Source organism: Adiantum capillus-veneris, chromosome 7 (assembly GCF_014529385.1).
Source record: "Adiantum capillus-veneris isolate H3 chromosome 7, ASM1452938v2, whole genome shotgun sequence".
NCBI lineage: Eukaryota > Viridiplantae > Streptophyta > Polypodiopsida > Polypodiales > Pteridaceae > Adiantum > Adiantum capillus-veneris.
Window position 1 is genome coordinate 31,784,696 of NC_140937.1, and position 20,461 is coordinate 31,805,156.

Genomic DNA, 20,461 nt, shown 5'->3' on the forward strand with positions numbered 1-20,461 from the left:
TGTACCATCCTCCAATTTGGCCCTGTATCATGCAAGTCATACTTAAGCAATGATAATACAACACATGAGCTCTACATTTACAAATGATGGGATTGTGTTAGCAAATATTCACAAGCTTGCTGCTAACGCATCTGCATCACTTTACCATCATCGCCAACTTGAGAACTTGAACCAGGGAAAATAATTAATCTTCTCTTGGTGTGTGTGAATGATCATAACTAAGTTTACCTGAATCTTCTCTTTGTGACAAGGAAAATGGTATATAGTCATGCGGAAAAGTCGATATCGAGAGAGAGAGAGAGAGAGAGAGAGAGAGAGAGAGAGAGAGAGAAGAAATGGAAGAAGAAGAAGAAGAATGTAATGGAAATGGCCTATGAACTTTGAGAATAACGGAATTAAGAGAATTAGAGTGAACATTTTTTGTGAGATCACTTTGAGAACATAGAGGGTGAACTTAATTGATGTTAGCAACATAAACATAGTACTTAATTAACTTGGCATGAACAATACTTTTGCAAGAGAGAGAGTATTCAAGAACATGACAATAGTTGAGGAACGGATTTACTCGGAGTCGGTCCCCCCTCCATAAGCCGTTTGTATTATAGATTCTCGCATCAAGAGAGACTTGGTACAATACAATCTTTGTGTTCCTTGTGACCTAGATGATGCAATGAATATGGAAAGATTTATGCATCACGAGCATAACATAAACTTTCCAAAAAGCATTAACTATCCCAAGCCTCAGTCCCAAGGCCTCAAACACCTTCGAAGGTAGAGAGAGCTAGCAAGGAATGAGGCTAGGGAAGAGGAAGAAGAACATCCATAGAAGAAAGAAATAGATCCTCACTTATCATTACTTTTCTTACTTAGCATAGCATAATAGCATAGTAATGAAGATGAAGAAGATGGCAAGCTTAAGCATTGAAGCATGGCTCTTGGTTGGATTTGCATTCCATAGCCAAGAGTGTTAGTGTAGGCTCTCTCCGCTTCTCAACAAGCTTGGAGAAGGAGATGGAGCTCTTGCATTTTGCACTTTGCACTTCACACAATGAGAGAGAGAGTGTGTGTGTGTGTGGGAGAGTATACCCCCTCTCTTGCTTGGTCCATCCATCCATCTCTCTCTCTCTCTCTCTCTCTCTCTCTCTCTGATATTATTTAACTATATCATTTGGACATGTGTCCTTTTTTTCCTTTTTGAGAGAAAGAACTTATTAATTTATTTTTATGCATCTAAATTCTCATTGGACCCCTTTAAAGCCTATCCAACAGGATTCAAGCACATCATGAGGGCCACATGGGGAGAATCTTGACATGTGTCTTTTATGCTTCTTAAGTCATTTGGTTTGAATTGAGCACTTCAAGCACCTAGTCATTTAAGCATGGAAATTGTTTATGCCTCTTGAGAGTTTATCTTTGAATTGAACACTTCAAGAACCTTAGTCATTTAAGCATGAGAAGCACCTCAAGCTTGGGAAAGGTTCTCACAAACACTTTAAACACTTTAGTTAGCAAGCCAACAAGCACCTCATGCTTAGGTAGGATTCCCACCTCAAGGTTAGCCCTAGCTTATGACTTTTTAACACTAACTTTTGGAGGTCTTTAATGAAGCTAACCCTAAGGTCTTTTAAGCTTCATTAGATGTACGTTGCTCTTTGATAGAATACCTCCTTTTGGACCCCTATTGACATGTAACCATCTCTCCTCTTGGTCACTTGTTGCTGAGGTAAATCTAGAAGCACTTATTGCACATTGATCTTTGGTAGACCGTCTCCTTTTGGACCCCTATTGAGATGCAACCATTTCTCCTTTTGGTCCTCTGTTGAGATAGGTCTAGAAGCACATATCTATATCCTAACTCTTGTTCCCCTTTAATCTTCCCATATCAAATGATTAGTTTAATATGAGGAAATCATTTGGATTGGCTAGATATTAGATTTTATGACAAGGAACAAGAAGAGGGGAAGTTTTCAACTCGTAGGAATAGTCCCATCCAACAATTAGTGTAGAACTCAATACCTCTTATATTGATTGATTGATTGAGAGAGAGAGAGAGAGAGAGAGAGAGAGAAAGAAGGGAGACGAGAAGGAAAGCAGACAAAAGATAGCTAGTATGTGTGAGTTAGTCAGCCTACTAGCACATTAGCGAGTGACACCATTGCATCCTTGAGAACCCATGAAGGTTCCATGCCCTGCACCAGTTCTGTACACATTTTGCAACCTCCAACCTCTTGATCTTATCCAACATGGTGTGCTTGCACCAAGGCATGATAGAGGTAGCATGTGGACATCGATACAAAGATCAAAGCTGCTAGGGCTCAAGAAGCCTTGATTAACTAGATTGGAGTTGATTGATCAGATAGCCATGGTATTTGGTGCAAGACAAGATGATGGTTGATATTTGAAGCATGATGTTGATGAAGATCAACCCACATTAAGGAGACAATGCAAAAGAAAAAATGGACTCGTGCCATCTCTATGTAGCCTAATGGGATTTTAAATTTGAAGAATAGTGCACAAAAAAAAATCGAGGTCAATTAAGCTTTACCAGTATGGTTCCAACTGTCAATAATTTGTGAGGTGGCACGAAGAAGATGTAGTCTGCAAAACCATGGTAGGAAGCCTACGGATCAAAGCTTTTGCTCAACGACACAAAGAATGAATTCATGACACATGGAATCAAATCACGACACAAGTACTACACACAAGCTTCAAAGCAATATTAATATTTCTATCGACAGACTAGTTCAGTAGCTTTGGATTTTGGATGCAATTTGGTGCACGTCAGACGATATCCAAGAAGTGCAAGGGAAGACTTGATTCACACATAGCTACATATTATAGATACAATTCAACAATATAAATAGTCAAGGAGACAGATGGGGGCGAGGATGACTCCATGCTATGGTATTGCGTATTATGTTGGTATTATGCATCCAACCTTTGCTCGAGATGCACCAACTCATTCACGTTTCTTGTGGAAGATATATGCAAGGAGCAAGAAAAAGGAGTACGGCTTCTTGCAATATTAAAGACACTTGCCTGTTAGCTTGGTGGCTTTTTTTTTTGTAAAAAGATTCATTTTCCCATGGCATAGCTACATACAAGAGTAGCTGTTGCTGATAGCTTTATACTTGTAACAACCCGGGTAATGTTGAGCCTTTTACAGAACTGCAAGTGAGCTTTACTTAGCCTAGAGTTGTTGGATTAATTGTCAGACAGAAGGTGTATGTCACCTCAACGTTAGCTACAACTCCCTATTTGGAAGCCTTCGCCACACCATCTCCACTCCACCCTCTCTCTCTTTGCACCACCAACCTCTTTGGCCCAATCCCCTCCTCCCTTGCCAACCTTTCCCACCTCCTCCACCTGGACATGTCCTTGAACTCAGCCCTCGCCCAACATGTAAGCCCTAGTGGTGTCTTAGTTTTAGCAAAGTCCCATTCATGTATCTGCATCCCTTTGCCAATTTCTTCAAACATAGCACAACCTTTGGCGAGCATGTGCATCGTATCATTGATCATCAATTTGCTTCCCCTTCCCCTTGTCAATCAACATGTGACTGCTAAGCTCATCAAGAACTGGAGAGCAAACCTCGCTTGACATCCGTTAAGAACATGCTAGAGCTTCTTGGCCTTTCCTCTGTTGCGAAAGTCGGGCAATCAATGCATTCTAGAGATGCTTATGGAGAAGTTGTTCGATGGTCCCTGGATGGGACTCTCATCATGCATTTGCTTTCACTTGTGCAGTAAGGCTCCAATCTGCACTAGCAAATTGGGGGGAGAGAGAGAGAGAGAGAGAGAGAGAGAGAGATAGATTTAATTATTGTCCACCACGGAGGTCAGATATGACCCATGGGACCAAAACAAAAGCATTACATATGTTCTTTTGGGGTGGAAGCATTAGATACATATCAGTTAGGGACTGAGGGTCCATCAGGGATAAAGGAAAGAGGGGGAAAAAGGAAAGGATAAGAACAAAACAAAACAAAATCTGAGGGGGGTCATGTAGAGGGGGAGCTGGCTTGGGGGTTCGAAACTCCTGAATGATGGCTTTACCGCCACGGTAGAGTGCCCAGTTACCTTGTTTACGAGCTTCATGCATCTTTTTGAGCTCGCTTGCTTTACGCTTGAGTTGATTTTCAGTCAATTCCTCGGTGATCCAAAGCTTTGTCCCCTTGAGATGATAGGATTGACGTAGCAACCTCATCTGTTCTTCTTTGTTCTTGAAAGTGAGGATGCATTGACCATGGGGCACACTTTTATGTGTGTCGTTAATCCAAGAGATAATGTCGGGCTCGATGTTGATTGGTTGAAGAAAGTCATTGAGCTTGATGATGGATTCTTTGAGGGTATCCTCCTCGGTGCACCATGGCGAGGGGAGTCCTCCAATCCTAATCTTTAGGGCGAGGGATTCTTGTATCCGGTATTCTTGTAAGGCCGCTTGTATTTCACTATCAATCTTCTTATGCGCTGCCTCATTGGCTTCTTTCTGGGCTGTTTTGACAGTCTCAGTGAGAGAAGCTTCAACTTCGAGTTTCTTTGTTTGCAAAGTTTCACTCTCCTTAGTCTTTGTGTCCTTGAGCTTAATCAAGCGTTTTTTTCAGTTCAACGTTCTCCAAAGAAAGTTCTTGGATCTAAACCTCTAAAGCCATGATCCTTGCGTCTTGGCGAGCGGCGGGATCCTTCCTGGACGCAACTGCCACAGCAAGAAAACTCTTGCGTGTGCCGAAAATTGGTGTGCTGAAAGAAGTCATTGCTATGCGGAGACCTTTGGGTCTGGCCAAGCTCTGCTTTGTGAGAAAAAACTGTTGTGGGACCCCACTCTGGTGGACTTCCAAAAATGACCTTAATGCTTAGGATGAGTAAACGGTTCTGCAGACAGCTGACCCCCAGACAAGTCAAAATTTTGAAGCTGCAAGCTGTCGGCCCCCTGTTGGCTCGTAGTGCAATGCACAGTTGGACAGAGCGCTGTTATCGTAGTGCAATGTACAGCTGGACAGAGCGCTGTTTGGGTTTGTTGTCTGAGGTCGGGGGAAGCAGCTTGTGCAGTACCGAGAAGGCAGGACGATAAGGGTCGTAGCCGCAGGCAGTTTGAGCGTGGGAGGGAGAGAGAGAGAGAGAGAGCCGAGCCATTGTCACAGCAGTCGAACCATTGTCGTGCAGGTCGAAACAAGCATATGTCGCAGCAGAGGAGCAGGCCGTAGCAGGTCGCATCAGGGCACTCAGACTAGGCATGGGGGATGGGCTTGTGTGCTAACGGCCCCCACAGGGCTGCCCTCGCCCATGGGAGGCACGCAAGGTTTCGACAAGCAGAAACGAGGCTAGGGCGGAGAGAGAGAGAGAGAGAGAGGTATGCTACATGAACCAACATGCAGGCTCGAGAGAGGAGACTGTGGCTATAAATTTCAATATCCAAGGCTTCCTACATTATATGGCTCAAATTAAATTAAAAGGTATTCCTAATTCAAAGATTCTCTCAATAAAAACAAAATAATATGCTAGTCTATAGCATGCAGCAAAACAGGCAATGACGAAGCACGTAGATATGCAATAGTATCAGCTGGACGTGAGAAGAATGTATAAAACTTTGTGTGTACATGAGTGAGTGAGTGAAAGAGAGAGAGAGAGAGAGAGAGAGAGAGGACACTTTAAAGAGAAGAAACGCTAAAAGAAGAATAAAGGAGAAGAGAAACATAAAAATACAATGTGAAGTCGACCATCTCTTTATATGGACACAAAAAGTCTTTTGACTTTCCACCTTCATCTATCTTTTCATTTCCTAAACTCACCCATCACTTACGCACTTAATATGTTTTGAAAGACTTTTTGTTTTTTCGAGATCGGGGAGACCTAATGACTCAAATTAAAATATAATACTCTCTTCCCCAACTTTTCACCCAACCTTGCCCCACCTTGGTTGTTGTCCTCTCAATCCCTCTCGCCTTCCCGTGATGTGTGGGTCTCATCCATGCAGCAACCCTCTCCACCATGCAAGAGCCTTGCGTAGTTGCAATATTTTCTTTCTTCTTCACCATCTCTAAAGGATGTCCACACACACACACACACACACACACACACACACAGAGTCTTATGCATTTCCTTCCACTCGAAATGATGATGCAAGCCTGAGAAATTGGTCAGTTACAGTAACCATGCACTTGGTGTTGCAGAGTCATGTGAAATTGGAGTACTTCACATGTTAAATACCAGATGAGTGCAGCTGCATGAGAAAGAGAGAAAGAGAGAGTCGCATGCAATTCCTCCCCACTTTGCTCACCGTCTCCATCACCTCCCCACCATACTCCTATGCCCATGGCTTAAGTGTCGTTTCCATCTAGGATGCCTACCTACGCTGCCGACAACAGTCCCAATCCCTCTCCTAAGATGTCCACGTGTGGTGTCAGCTGCAACGTCAATTGTGCCCTCTACTCTCAAGCTAGCCTCTCATGCCTCGACTTTGCTATAATTTTCCAAGCATTGGTCTCTCATGCCTCATATGAGATCCCAACCCTATTAATTGCATCGTGGCTTCGACCCATAGGCTATGCTATTGAGATGGTGTGGATTGGCAGGTAGGATTGTACCTCTAGAAGGTATTCGAGTTTTGTCAAATTGAAATCTTAAAAGAATTTCTATAATTAAATCTTTCTCAAAACCATGGGTTTCTACTCCCATCATTGCCTTTATAGTCTTCACTCTATGACAAGTGATTGCTATTTCATTCAACCAATGAAAAAATTGTGCATTTTTAAAAAACTAACTTCCCCTTTTTCATTAGCAAAAAGGGAGGCATCACTACGGCCTTACTTCTTTGGGGTAGGCCAAAAATACAAAACCTATGATGTGGGTGCCCTATTCTTAGACTCCACCTACACTTTTTGCGTTTTAGATGTTTTGAAGATTTTTACTTGGTGAGCCTAAGAAGGACTTTTTAAACGAGCCTCAGGGGATTGAGCCATCTGGCTCAATCCGAGCCCTCAATTGAGACATAATCCAATGTTGAAGATGATGCCATGATTTTTATTAATCGCCTCTATTAAGAACCGCTTTTCTGATCGCTTGCGTTGACTGTTGAGTGTACGAAAAGCTCTCCACACAATCACTTCGCTTCTCCTGCATATGTTCTTGTAACAAGTTATCAGCTCTTGGAGAGCCACGATACGCAACCCGATCATTATTTGTTTCTTGGTTCAAAGGTCTGCATAGAGCTTGAAGCTAATATTGCTTGTTCTGATAGAGTGTTAACAGAATTCATCTCATCGACCTCGTCCAGAAGAGTTAGAAGAAGGAAATGTTTGTCAAAACCCTTGAAGAGAATGACACTGAGCTTTGTGACTACTTTGTCATGCTGCACGATGTGGTATGGCCTTGACCACTCATCATATGGTCAGGTGATGCTAAAGAAAGATGCATGCTTGGGAATGCTTTGGTCGTTTTGTATGTCATATGTGGTGCCCTTAAGAAAGCACATATAGTTCTTGATGAGATTTCTGCTCAAAATGTTGTCTCTTTGAGTATGTCCATTGCAGAAGACGCCCAACATGGACATGGAAAGGAAGATTTTGGTTTTTTTTTACCGAATGCAAAGGGTTGGCCTTTTGCCAAATGAAGTTGCCTATGCTCCCACCTTGAAGGCATGTGGCCTTATGCAAGACCTTCACATGGGCAAGAGGATTTATGATGTCATTTCTGCTGATGTGGTATTGATCCCTCTTGCTAAGAGTCAAGCGAGTCTTATTTTGTAGAAAACTATTACGCAGTAGAATTTTGAGCAGGTTAGCACACCCGTAGATTGTTGTGTTGGTGCCCTAATCGGGCCATTGTGGGTGAAGCCGCCTGGACTCTGTAGAGCCAAATCACGTTGTTGCTTTCAGAGGTTCTTGGAGGCCGCTTGCTGTCTTTTGTGTGGGGCATCATCCCCTTTTATATATGCCATTTGCGGAGTGCATTGATTGTGGATATGTCCAAGAGGGATAGGGCCAAGAAGCTCTACGCTATTTTCAGCAGATGCCAAGAGATGGAATATCTCCAAATGCAATCACCTACACTTGCATCTTGAAGGCATGTGGCATTACGCTAGACACATGTGTGGGCAAAAGAATTCATGATAATATTTTTGGTCAAGGGGTGTTGAAAACAAACGTCGTTCTTGAAATGCCTTAGATGACATCTATGCCAAACATGTCAGAAAAGCTCAAGAAAGTGCTTGATGAGCTTCCTACCCGGAATGTCGTTTCTTTGAACAAATTGATTGCAGGATATAACAAGGGCAACGTTGATATTATTAGATAGGGGTTGTGTGCTTGGCATTGCCTTGATCAACATGTATTCTAGATGTGGTGTGCTCGAGGAGCTTTGTGTCCAGAAGCTTGTCTCTTGGAATGCATTGGTTATGGGATATGCTTAACAAGGGCAGGGCTAGAAAGCTCTGGTCCGTTTTTTAGCTCATGCAAAGTGAGGGTACATCTCTCTAGATGCAATCACCTATGCTTGCATCTTGAAGGCATGTGGCAATTACATCGTTTATTTGAATGCATTGATTGCATGATATTTTAACTAAGGCTCTATTCTATTTTTAGCTGATGGGAAGCAAGGGCACTTCTTGCAATACGCAAGACTCCAATACAAGCAACGATGATATTTTTAGACAAGAGCTACGTGCTTGGAATTGCCCTGATCGACATGTATGGCATATGTGGTCTGCTTGAGGAGCTTTTTGTTTGGAATGTCGTCTCTTGGAACACACTGATTGTGGGATATGCTCAACAATGGGAGGATCAGAAAGCTTTGGATTGTTTACAACAAATGCCAAAAGCGAGGACATTTCTCTGGATGCAATCACCTATGCTTGCATCTTGAAGGCATGTGGTACTATGCAGAATGTCAATGTGGAAAAAATAATTCAAGATGATATTTTTAGTTAGTGGTGGATGTTGAAACAATACATCGTGTTGTTGGGGTATAGGCGTCTATGCCTTGCCCGGTCGCCCAGGCTATGGGCGCCCGTCCACTGACACCTTATTCTTGTGTACATATACAAAGAATAAGGGGCAGCTCACGGTAGAGTCTTGCTCCACCCACACACTATGTACTCTCTCCTTCTCTCCTTCCCACACACACACCGCACCGCGCATGCACGCATCCGTGCACTCGTACTCTTCAACTAGTATCAGGGCTTTGGCGGCAGCATGCGCAACGGCTTTGTAGCGAGACGAAAGCGACGGAGCTCGGCTATGGCCGCTTGAGCTTGGCGATGATAGAGAGATTAAGAAAGCTTGAAAGCTTTGTGAGAATGCAATGGGAGCGGAGCTGGTGGGTTCAACTGAGAGTGATGTATGCTCTTGTGGAAGCTCAGAAGACAGTGTGAAAGATTGTGTGTAAGTGAAGGTGCTGTCGTAAAAATTGTGTGCGTAGTAGCATTGTTTTCAGATTTGTTTTTGTCTTTGTAGAACGAAGATTTGAGGATTCTATCTGTTGACCCCATCTGTTTCGACGTGGTCTACAACTTTGCAGAATAATTTTTTGCAAATTCCTCACCGTTTTGTTGATATTCAACTCAGACTGACTGTATATAGAAATTGCAGGTTTTGTGTTTTCGCATAATGTGCGAGTGTGATACACTTTTGGAAGCACGACAAGTGCTCAAAGTTAGGTGCATAAATTCTGAGCTAAAGATGCAATTTCAGCTTGTGTAGAGCTTGTGGTTTGACGGTTTTTTTGTATATTTGGGTAACGAAGTACAGAGGTGTTTACACACCATCGAAGTGGTCTCTTGACAGACATGGTTTTTGGAGCACACAGGTGGAGCTTCTTTCAAATGTTTTCACAAGATACTTTGACAGCAATTTTGTGCTTGGATTCATAGTCTTTGCGAATGGGTTTGCATATAGTAATGGCGCATGGTTGATGCCCATTATACATGCATTTTGGCGAGCACTTTCAAGTGCCGGTGAGCTCACTTGAGAGCATTGTTTTTGCATTGATCATGTTTCTGGATTGCAACTCTTTTGGTGCTTGTTTATGCACAGTCACTCCGTGGATGTACGTTGAGTGTGGATTGCCATTCTATATAAGATTGTGGAGTCATTTTGGCATTTCTACTCATTGACATTGATTAGTGTTATGGTTTATGGTTTAGATTCCTCTTTCGAAGAATTTAGTGGTCGAGTTGGACTCCCACTTTGACAGGTTTTGTCAGCTTGGACACAATTTAATTTTCTTTGTACCCACTCTCATAGGAGTGAGGATTACGTATGCTTGTGTGGCTACAGACTTTGCTAGTCACACGTTTCACAGGTTTTTACAGATTTTTGTAGGCAGTTTGTGGGATGCGTATGGTTATGCGCTTTACACTCGGTTAAGCAGTTTATCCCAATTTATGCTTGGAGAGTTTGCAGATTGTGGAGTTACTTTTAGGCATATATGAGTATCAGCTTTGATGCGTTTGATCATGCTTTTGATGATTGTGTAGTGGTCGAGTCACTTCCCATTTTGTTGCCAGTTTTTGGCATGGTATATGGTTAAGATTGTACTTGAGTTTTTGCTCAGTTTACAAGGGAGATTCTGCCAAATTTTTCCCTGAGTTCTCACCATACTTTGGTTCTTAGCCATTCACCTATGGTTGCAGATATGTGTGACACAGTGAGAGACGACGGTCTCGTTCTTGCCGATACTTGCGTTGTTGGCATTGTGGTCACACAGGGCACATTAGGTGCCGTTGTTTTAGACGTATGAGACAACAACGGAGATGTATGCGTGATGCAGATACAACTTTGACACAGGTTACAGAGGCAGTTCTAGTGGCAGTGTATGCCACTGACGCTGATGTAATGCTTGCCTCGAGTGTACCTCTTGCAGATATGCATATGCGTAGCACACTTTCTTTATAGTGGTTACTAGATAGCGATGTTATTTTCCACCTCACACCATGTCGTGAGTGGTTTAGCACTTTTTCTAGTGGGAGACTTGGTTGTGTGCGACTTGTTGATGGTTCAACATGTGACATAGAGGGTGCAGGAGATGTTTGTTTGTCTTTTCCCAGCGGTGCATTTTACATGCTACAACATGTGTGCTATGTTCCTCAGCTGAGATAGAGCTTGATCTCGGCGAGACACTTAGCAGATTTTGGATGTCGGACACTTCTTTGAGACGAGTCCTTACAGTTGCATTGCGATTCAGTAATGATTGCCAGAGGAGCCCGCAACCGCCCGGTATATCCTATGCATGTGTCTGAGGTTCGAGACGTCATAGTCTCAGTTTTGTTGCTAGCATGCTTTGAGCGAGAGACGAGATGTGTCTCTTTTGTAGGTGAGCTCCACCATGCTCACGAGACAAAGTATTTAGCTGTGGAGGACATGCCAATAGACTTTGTAGTGACAGAGGTAGAGCGACAGTGCTCTAGTGAGACACAACAGGTGTTGTCAGACTTTGTGCAAGCAGAGGCAGAGCGACGGTGCTCTAATGAGACACAACAGGTGTTGTCAGACTTTGTGTTGGGGTATAAAGCCTGGTCACCCAGGTAAGTGGGCGGGCCGCCAGGTATGTACACATATTCTTTTGTAAAAACCTAATAAAAACTCACTATGCTCTACACATTACAGTAGAGCGAGTTCACCATATCGTCGTGCTCTTCTTCTCGCACTCTCTCTCGCGTCGCACTTCCGCTCGTACTCCTTCAACTGGTATCACAGCTCAGATCGAGGCTCGGGGCAGCACTGCAGGAGGCTAGAGTCACCAACTCAGATTGGAGTGAAATTCGACAGGCGAAGACACGGCCCCAATTCTCGTGGTGCAGCCCAAAGGGCTTTCGTGTTGTCAGAATTTCATTCTAAGGTCATCTCGGCCACCGTTCGACTTCAACAAAGGTCTGCGCATGCCATTTTCGACTACGTGGTCTCGGCGGGTGCAGATCCGACTCTGCAAATTTGGGATTTTCGGCCTACGACTGCAGGTGCTGAGGATATCGACACTCCCAGAGTGTTGATTTGTGGCTGTCTACACATCGAAGGACGGCTCACAGTTCTTGGTGGCGTGTCACATACGACACGGGCGCATCTACACACAGGCTGTAGGCGACATCCACTAGTTCATCAGGTAGCTTGTGTTTGCTGCTTGATATTCCAGATTTCATCCTGACATTGCAGGTACTTCCACATGGGATGTATTGTCAGAGATGATGTATGTCTGTTGAGGGTTTGCTGGCTGTGAGTCACGCAGCAAACAACCGCTGCAGCGGTTACAGCATACAGTGGAAAATTTGTGGATGTATGACTTTGTGGGAAGTCTATGTACTGTCAGATTTACTGCAGCCTTTGTTGAGGGTCGAGTGAGGTTTTATTGAGCTGGGGGATTCTCGAATGTTGAGATCCTTTCGGTGATACAGGTCTTGGAGCGATCCCTCGAGCACCCTTAGATAGGCAGCTAGGATGTATTGACTGTGAGTTAGACAGTTGGGATTGCATCTTTGCTTTACTGCCGTTGAGGCATTGTCGCAGTCTATGCTTATAGGACAGTGACAGGACAGTGAGAGACAATACAGGTGCAGGATAGGTTTACCCGCAGCTTACAGTGTCAGAGAGACAGTGTTTTTTGAGCTGTTTTTTGGTCTGTTTTTGAGTACACCAGAGCCATTTTACAAAGGAGACTCTGCCGAAATTTATGCAGAATCTGAAGCTTTCTTGGTTCATTTGACAGGTTGATATTGGTTCAGAGGTCAGTTTACAGGGGAAACTCTGCCGAATTTTTCCCTGAAAAGTAAACTACTGTGAAGCGTAGCTATGGCTGGATCACAGGACACTGCTCTTTACAATATCAAGAAGCTGAATGGAACCAATTTCCCATTGTGGAAGAAACAGGTTTGGCACGTGTTGGTACAAAAGAAGCAGATAAAACCTATAAAGCTCAAGGGGATAAAACCAGAAGATATGGACGAAGATGAATGGAGTGAAATGGATGAATTGGCACTTTCTACCATTATGCTAACTTTGGCAGAAAGCGTTTACTTCAATGTAGCAGACGAGATGTCGGCTTATCAAGCATGGTTAAAGCTGAGTGATCTTTATGAGAAGCAGAGTGCAGCTTCACAGATATACTGGCTTAAGAAGCTTGTTGACTTGAAGATGAAAAAAGGGACACCTATGTCCAATCATCTGAATGAATTCAACACAATCTATAGCCAGTTGTCAGCTCAAGGTGTCAAGTTTGATGAACCTGTTAGAGCTATGTTCCTGTTGATCACATTGCCAGAAAGTTGGGACACTTTTCGCACAGCTTTGAGTAATTCTGCACCTCCAGATGGTTTCAACATAGCAGGTGTAGAAGGAAGTCTGCTTACTGAAGAAACCAATAGAAAGACAATGGACAAAGGCAAAGGAACAGTCTTAGTTGTCAGGGGAAGGACCAAAGAAAAGTACAAAGGTGGAAAGAGGAATCAGTCTCGTAGCAAGTCCCGCAGTGCTAAAGGCAAGAGTGACATAGAATGCTACCATTGTGGCAAGAAGGGTCACATGAAAAGAGACTGCAGAGAATGGAAAGCAGAAAAAGGCAAAGAGAAAGCTGAAGACCATGGTGAGAAGAACAAGTCCTCAGTGAAGATTCAAGAAATAAATGTGACAAACACTGTTGGAGAGGATGACAGTCTAGTGTCAGGAGACATCTACTTCTTGAAGAATACAATGGACTCAGCTCTTCTTACAACATCTGATGGAAATGCACTGAGTGACTGGATTATAGACTCAGGGGCATCCCTTCATGTGTCTCCAAACAAGGAGTGGTTTACTTCTTATGTGACCACTAAAGATCATGTTTGGCTAGGCAATGGGCAGACATGTGAGATCTTAGGTGTTGGAGATGTTCAATTGAAGTTTCAGAATGGCTCTTCTTTCACACTGAAGAATGTGAGACATGTTCCCGCAATTACAAAGAGCTTGATCAGCACAAGTTTACTTGATGATGCTGGCTACGTCACCACTTTTGGATAGAACATGTGGAAGATATCCAAGGGTTCTATGACAGTAGCACATGGAGTAAAGTCTGGAGGACTTTACATGATTTATGTATCAAATGTCTCTAAAAATGTAATCAATGTAACCGAGCAGCCGAACGTTTCTTTGTGGCATAGCCGGTTAGGACATATGTCCAAGAAGGGAATGGAAATCTTGTCTCGTTCTGGTTATTTGCCTGGCTTTTCATTTAATGATTTTGAATTCTGTGAACATTGTCTGTATGGTAAGCAAACACAGCAGCCACATAAGCATAGAAGCAGTAGAAGAGATACACAGTTGGCACTTGTTCATAGTGATTTGTGTGGACCTATGCCTAACCTATCTCTAGGGGGAGCTTCTTACTTTATGACATTTATAGATGATTACTCGAGGAAAGTATGGGTTTACTTTCTCAAGCACAAGGATGAAGCGTTTAGTGTTTTCAAAACATTTGTGACACTTGTGGAGAATCAGAGTGTTGGAATTAGGGTTGCAGAGAAACACACACAGCTTGGAGAAGACGAAGGAAGCTCAAGGCACACAATAGAGAGTGTGTTACTTAGTGTGCAATGGAAAGATAGATAGCCCTAGAGTGATGGGCGTATATACAATGCACAGGGGAAAAAAACCTCCTAAAGAGGGAAAAAATGCCCCGGCGGTCCTAGTGTGTTCACACACATCACTACCACATGTATATGGTAACAAATCCCCTCTGGAGTGATGCGGTGAACGAGAGCTGGCACATGAGTAAAGGGAAGTAAGCCCAAAGCTTTGCGGAAAGCTTCAAGCTTCTCACGAGACAATGCCTTTGTGAAAAGATCTGCAAGGTTGTCCTGTGTTGGCACATAAGCCAAGCTGATCTCTCCTGCTGAGAGCCTCTCCCTGACATAGTGGTAATGCACCTCAATGTGCTTTGTGCGAGCATGAAAAACTGGGTTCCTCGCAACTGCCAATGCGCTCTGACTGTCAGTGTAGATAGTGTTGGCAGTGTCCTGTCCAACACCCAAGTCAGCCATAAGGCGTCTGAGCCATACACACTCAACCGTAGCTGTGAAGACTGCCCTGTACTCAGCCTCACAACTCGAAGTGGCCACAGTAGGTTGCTTCTTGCTCAACCATGATATACATGAACTGCCAAGCATGAAACAAAAACCACTTGTGGACACTCGCGTGTCAAAACAACCAGCCCAATCTGAGTCCGAAAAAGCATGTAAGTCTGGCGGCAATGATCCCCCCTTGGGATAAAACAAGCCAAGATGTAAAGTGCCACTAAGGTAGCGGAAAATCCTCTTGACAGCCTGCCAATGCTTAGACCCTGGGCTATGCATAAATCTGCTGACCTGTGAGATTGCAAACTGAATATCTGGCCTCGTGTTGCATACATAAATGAGGCAGCCAACAGCAGTTTGGTAAAGAGTGACATCAGCAGGATCGCCAGCATCATGTAGACTCAACTTCAAACCTGTTTCCATGGGAGTGGCAATAGGTTTGCAATCCTCAAGTCCAAACTTACATAGCAATGTCTCTATGTAACTTTTCTGACACAAGGCAATACCACCATCACACTGCTTAAACTGTATACCCAAGTAATGATGCAACAGCCCCAAATCTTTCATCTTGAAAGTAGCATTCAAATCAGCCTTAAATTCAGCAATATGTCTCTCATTTGGTCCAGTGATCAGCAAATCATCAACATAAAGAACCACAATGAGAAATACATCATCCTCACGCTTTACATACAATGTGCTTTCTGTTGGACTGTTACGAAAGCCTCGTTTAACCAAATGAGTGTCAGCTTTCTCATACCAAGCACGAGGAGATTGCTTCAACCCATACAAAGCCTTCTTACATCTGCACACTTTGTCCTCTTGTCCTTTTATGACAAAACCGCGAGGCTGCATTACATAAACTTCCTCAAATATGTCACCATTCAAGAAAGCAGTAACAATGTCTGATTGATGTACATCCCAACCAAAATGAGCTGCCAATGCACATAGAAAACGCACAGTAGTCATACGACAAGTGGGAGCAAAAGTCTCTTCATAATCTATGCCTTTTTGTTGTGCATAACCCTTTGCAACAAGTCGAGCCTTATGGCGATCGATCTCACCATCCAGCTTGCGTTTCAACTTGTAAACCCACTTCGTACCAATGGCCTTTTTGCCAGGAGGCAAATCACATAAAATCCATGTGTCATTCTCTATAAGTGCATCATATTCTGATTGCATGGTAGCAATCCAATTTTCTGAATTCTGTGCTTCATCAAAAGACAGAGGCTCCTCAACATCATGTAAACTAGACACAGCCAAAGCATAACAATCTGATGCATAAGATGCATGGCGAGAGCCTGAACGAGTACAACTAGACAAAGGTGCATCCAATTTACTGTCACGCAAAGTGTGCACCAGCCATTTTGGCATACCTCTAGCCTGCTCATTTTCAGCCCTTTCCTCATCAAGTACATCATGTACATCTGCATCAGTAATAGGCTGTTCTAAAACATTTTCAGAAACCCCCATAGACTGTACATTTGCCTCATTGGAACTTACATTCGTATTTCCACCACTGAAAAGAGGCAACAAAGTGTCATAAATGTCCTGTGAGCTTACATTACTGTCTCTAGTACATGACAGCAAGGGCTGAACAGAATCTTCCACAAACACTACATCCCGTGAAACCAGAATACGTTTTGTTTGCGGATGATACAACCTGTAACCTTTGCTTTCAGCACTATAACCAACAAAAATACATTTGATAGCCTTATCATCCAATTTTCTGCGCTGCACTTGTGGCACCAAAGCATATGCCAAACAGCCAAAAACACGCATGTGCTCAATAGAAGGCTTTCTATCATGCCATGCTTCATATGGAGTAATAGATTGCAAAGCTTTCGTAGGACACCTGTTAAGTACATAAGTGGCACACATGATGGCCTCAAGCCAAAAAGAATGCGGCAAAGCTTGACTTTTGACCATACATCGTGCCATTTTCGTTAGTGACCTGTTTTTTCTCTCAGCAACACCATTTTGCTGAGGTGTATAAGGCACTGTACATTGGTGTTTTATCCCACGACTAGCCAGAAATGCATTAAATTCATGAGACATATACTCCCCCCCTCGATCGGAACGGAGGGTGCCCATAGTACATTTTGAGACATTTTCAGCCATAGCCAAAAATTGTTTGAAGCACATAAAAACTTCAGACTTCGCTTTAAGCGGAAATACCCATGCATGCCTGGAGTAATCATCAATGAAAGTCACGAAGTACAGGTAATTGCCCAAGGACGGAGTTTGCATGGGCCCACAAACATCACTATGCACAAGATGCAACCTGCATGTGGCCCTAACTGAACCATCCTTTGGAAACTTAGAACGCTGCATTTTACCCAGAATACAGCCTTCACAAACATGTTTGACAGGTGCTTCAAGAGGCGGCAAAGAAGCAACCATATCAGATTTCTGCAAACGCAGCAAACTGGCAAAATTCAGATGACCAAAACGTGCATGCCAAAGTTTTGCATCTGAAATAGCCCTTGAATCTGCAACAGCATTTGCAAAATTTTGTCCACACTTGTCATACAAAGTGAGCTTATACAGCCCATGGCACAAAAGCCCAGATGCAACAATTTCATCACCAAAACTGAGATCATGAACTGTACATCTGTCATCCACAAATTTGACTACAAGTCCAAGTCTAGCAAGTGCGGATACAGACAAGAGATTCTTCTTGATCCCAGGTACATAAAGTGCATCAACAAGTGTGAAGGAACTGCCATTAGCAGCAGTGAACACAATCTTTCCAACTCCCTGAACTAGATAAGAGGCGTTGTTGGCACAAGTGACTGAGTTCCCATGAGGGACTGACTCGAGAGAGGTAAACAATTCACGATGTGAGGTAATGTGCTTTGTAGCACCACTGTCGAAATACCACACATGTGAATCTGCAGCAACTGACAAGCATGCATCATGGACAGCAGGATTGTAAGTGTACTCTGCGCTAAAAGCCCATTCTACATCAACATCAGCATCACAATCTCCTTTCACAGAAGACTCAACAATGGCTGCATTTGTAGTGGAACCAGCATTTGCAGTGGAACCACCCTCTTTCTTCTTAGCCTCTTTGGCCTTCAACTTAGGACACGACTTGATCAAGTGATCATTGGCTTTACAGTAATGGCAACGCATCTTCTTTTTGCCCTTATCACCAGAATTGCCAGACGAAGTGCTCCCACCAGAAGCATTAGGAACAAAATTTTTGCCACTCGCAGTAGAACCATAAGAAGTGGCTGCATTATTGTTACCACCCTTTCTTTGAGAAGCAATAAAAGCCTGTTCAACTGCACGCTGCCTAGTCCTGTTTTTTCTAGAAAGTGACTCTTGCAACAGCAATGTGCATAATGCATCAAACTTGACAACTTCAGGATTTCCTTGGGTCATCAGTCTCCAAGTACTAGCAAAAGTCTGGTAGGAATCTGGTAAGGCATCAAGAACAGTCTGCACAAGGGAACTGTCCGAAATGACTTCACCTGCAGAAATGAGTTGCTCGTTGATATCCTTGACACTAGCAAGGAAAGTGTCCATATCATCTTCCTCATGCATAATCTTCGACTCCAGCTCTTTACGCAGCAAAGCAATTTTAGCCTCATTGCGGCTTGCATAAAGACCTGCTAGAATATCCCAAGCCTGTTTTGCAGATTTTGCTGAACGGATGTGAGGAATAATGGTGCGCTTTACAGACAACGCAATCAATGCATGAGCCTGCGCATCCTTAACATCCCAACGAGCTTGTTCTGCTGTAGGCAAAACAACTCTAACAGCTGCAATCCTTGCAGCAAGACCTGCAACATCCTCAACATCGCCTACATCCTCAGAACCAGGACGTACATCAATGCCCTGCACAATGTTCCAGACACCTTTTGACACAAGAACATGTTGCATCATATAAGCCCACATAGGGTAGTTGTCCCCATCCAACCTGTCCTCAGCAGCAAACATCTTGAACACATCTGTGTTGTTGTTGTCAGCCATGGTAAATGCTGCAGCTGATGTGAAAACTGCCCGAAAATAGGAGAAATGGAGCGGGAACAACTTGTGCTATATAGCACAAACCGTAGAAGACTATAAGGCACCTGTTATGCAGAAAACGGCATTGATAGAAAATCTGCACAAAATGACGAAATAGCCTGTGCAGTACTGCCCGTAGTGGAATCGGAGGCCGAAATGAGCCCTAATCAAAATTCTGAGCAGACCGAGCTCTTTGAGATCACCCAAAATATTTGTCGACCTACGAACGCTCGCCAAAGCTCACTGAAATCGGAGAAAGTGAGCAGACGTGTGCTGGAGCAGCTGGCGACTAAGCCCGGGAGGACGAGACCTGCTCTGATACCAATTGTTGGAATTAGGGTTGCAGAGAAACACACACAGCTTGGAGAAGACGAAGGAAGCTCAAGGCACACAATAGAGAGTGTGTTACTTAGTGTGCAATGGAAAGATAGATAGCCCTAGAGTGATGGGCGTATATACAATGCACGGGGGAAAAAAACCTCCTAAAGAGGGAAAAAATGCCCCGGCGGTCCTAGTGTGTTCACACACATCACTACCACATGTATATGGTAACACAGAGTGGCAAGAAGCTTAAATGCTTACGCACTGACCATGGTGGAGAGTATGTTTCAAAGGCCTTTCAGGACTTTTGTGAGTCAAAAGGTATAAAACGTGAACTTACTACTCCTTACAATCCTCCTCAAAATGGTGTTGCTAAGAGGATGAATAGGACCATATAAGAGAAGGTCAGAAGTATGTTGTCTAATGCACAGCTGCCAAATGGGTTTTGGGCTGAAGCTGTATCAACAGCTGTTCATCTTGTAAATAGATCTCCTAGCAAGGTTTTGCAGAAGGATTCAGTGCCAGAGATGGTATGGTCAGGCAAAATGCCCTCATACAAGCATCTCAGAGTCTTTGGCTGTGAGGCATATACTCACGTTCCAAAAGAATTTAGGAACAAACTTGAGCCAAAGAGTAGAAAGTGCATCTTTCTAGGCTATGGTAATTCTGGTGAGATGGGGTACAGACTTTGGGATCCCGAATCCAAAAAGGTTGTCCGCAGCAATGATGTTCACTTTAATGAATCCAAATATCATTCTAAACCAGAGAGGGTTGAGGAGATTAGAAGAGTTGTCTTCCAAGAAGATGGACCTGCACGTGCAAGACAAAATGTCAGGGCTCAAGAGGAGCAAGGACAGGATAGAGTGGAACCACAGGTTGTGGCTGAGCCTGAGCCACCTATTGTGCGTAGATCTGGACGTGTCACGCGACCTCCTGATAGGTTTGTTCCATCTATGAACTATGTCATGTTGACTGATTGCAATGAGCCTTCATGTTACAAGGAAGCAGTGCAAATGAAGGACTCCGGAAATTGGCAATTGGCCATGCAGTCAGAGATGACAGCTCTGCATAAAAACAAGACATGGAAGCTAGTTAA